A 2,608-nucleotide genomic window follows, 5' to 3' on the forward strand; every position below is an offset into this window, starting at 1 on the left:
TAAAAAAAAAAAAAAAAAAAAAAAAGATGTTTTCAACTCTTACCGCAAACGGCAGGCATTTAGGGGACATGGAGGCTTCAAAAGCCTTCTTCTCTGCAATATTTTTTTGACTTTTGTTTTCCATCATTCTGTTTTTTTTTTATTTTTTTATTTAATAAAAATTATTTATTATTCTCCTTGTTGGGAAGCAAAGCATCCGAATTAAACGTATTTTGTTTTAATTAATTATTATTGAAGAACAAAATGATTAGAAAAAAAGGGACCTAACTTAATATATTTATATTATTTATAAATTAAAAAGTTTTGAGGTTTTATTATATGTTGTGGATATTCGTCTAACATGCGTGGCCGACCAACCCAATTTTTACCCCCAAATATTGCCTTTTTGCTTCTACACAAAAAGGGCCTAACTCTCCCTTTTATTTTATGTCTAATTTAATATTAGATTCTCAATTATCTTGTTGTGATTCCGTTCCGATTTGATCACCCGACTCGAATTTCCAATTCCATCGGTCCAACTTGAAGATTTTATGGTCTGATGACTTTGATAATTAGGGTTTCGTCTGATAACTATTTATGGTCGAATACTTGTGTTGGTCTGTAGAGATACATTCTTATAAGTGAGAAGTAAGTAACGTGATCATGTCATAGAGAATGACAGCACGGAAAATTTTGGATAATTCTTCAAACATGGTACAACACGGAAAATTTTCAATTGGTCACCCAACTTATGACCATTCTTGTCCAACCAAGCATTGCTATTGAAAATGCAACCAAAGTCTCACATCAGCAACGAACAATATCTGTATTGGTATGAAATCTTGAGCGAAATCATATAACCATATGTTCAATACTAAAAGATCGTCGTGCTTAATATACACAAAATTTCGAATATAATCTCGTGCATTTGCGCTAGTATGAATGCTAACGTGATATTGGAGATTGCCTAACTTCTCTATATGTGAGATTTTTAGGTCCCATTTGTAGTTGAATCATTCACATGTCTCTTTTTGGCCTAATTCACACACCCCTTAAATAATTATAATGTGCATGTTCGGTATATATATATTTTTTTCTAGAAGATATCCCATAATTATGGAGTTGTTTTTTTTATGAAATCCCACATCGATTGGAGAGTGAAACGAAACATTCTTATGAACATAAGGTGTGAGAATCTTTCTCTAATAGACATGTTTTAAAATCGTAAGACAGACGAACGATACGTAACGAGTCAAAACAATATTATTTTTTACACTATTTTTATTGATAGAGAAAAAAAAAATTAGGGTATTTTCAACCTACCCTAAATATGTAGGGATAGTCTTATGTAAGGGTTAAAATTAGGGCACAAGTTTGGCACAATAAAAAGGCTGCCCTTTTTGTCAAAGGTGCATGGAAAACGTTTTATATCCCAACAAAAAAAAAAAACAATATTTTTAGCCTAAGTTATTTTTATTATGTATATGAATTATTAAATTTATGAAAAAAAAAAAAATCTTGAAATTTCAAACAAAATCAAATCCTACCCCCCAAAGATTTTTCCGATCATTTTATTCCTATTTTCACATTTATAATGGTCGTCGAATAATTTAAGTACATTGACTTGTACTCATTCTAGATTTGTTTGTTGACTTGGGTTTCGATTGAATTACTAGCTAACTAGCTTTTCAAAACTATGTCTAATTAATCTTATGTGATGTTCGAGTAAATGAGAGGTGCATGAGTGAATCGAGAGTATATATGTAACAAACAGCTCATGCTCACCGCTGACAGATATGTCCGCTTTGACCTGTTATATATCGTCGTTAATCTCATGGTTTTAAAATGATTCTTCTAGAGAGAGATTTTCATACGCTTATAAGAAATGTTTCGTTTTCTTCTCCAACCGATGTGGAATCTCACAGTATCTAAATGAGTGTGATCTTAAAGATATTACTATTGATAGTGATAGGTTAGCTAAAAATCTTCTTAATCTATCAAACTACCTCAGCTACTTGACATTAAATGAATTCACCCACCCCATAAAAAAAATTACTCTTTTTGACCCATAAATAAAATTGACTCCATTGCCCACCTAAAGACTTCATTGTGCAACCTCAAGTCAAAGTCATCCTTTTAAGGTAGCACCATTTTCGCTCACTCTCCACCATCTTTCTTTGGCGGAGTAGGATGCATTTTATAGAGCTCGTTTTTTCAAACGGCTAGCAGTTATATCTAGACAATAGTGTGTAGATTAGTTGTAACACCTAAAGTCCACTACTAGTTGATATTGTTCTCTTTGGACTTTCCTTTAAGGTTTTTTAAAACGCGTCTCCTAGAAGAAGATTTCTATGCATTTATAAAAAAAGTTTCGTTCTCTCCCTAACCGATGTGAGATCTCACAATCCACCCCTCTTCAAGGTCCAACGTTCTCGCTAGTACTCGCTCCCCTCTCTAATCGATGTGGGATCTCACAATAATGATATCGAGCTATCTAATTAAAAAGAGAAAACGAAGATCATAATTGGGTTTACAAAATCTAGAATGAAATTGAAAAAAAAACATAAAATCTAAGATGGGTTTAGATGTGTTGTGTTTGTCTTTGTGTTCTTGAAAGCAAAGATACTAT

Source organism: Cucurbita maxima, unplaced genomic scaffold (assembly GCF_002738345.1).
Source record: "Cucurbita maxima cultivar Rimu unplaced genomic scaffold, Cmax_1.0 Cma_Scf00010, whole genome shotgun sequence".
In the NCBI taxonomy this organism is placed as follows: domain Eukaryota; kingdom Viridiplantae; phylum Streptophyta; class Magnoliopsida; order Cucurbitales; family Cucurbitaceae; genus Cucurbita; species Cucurbita maxima.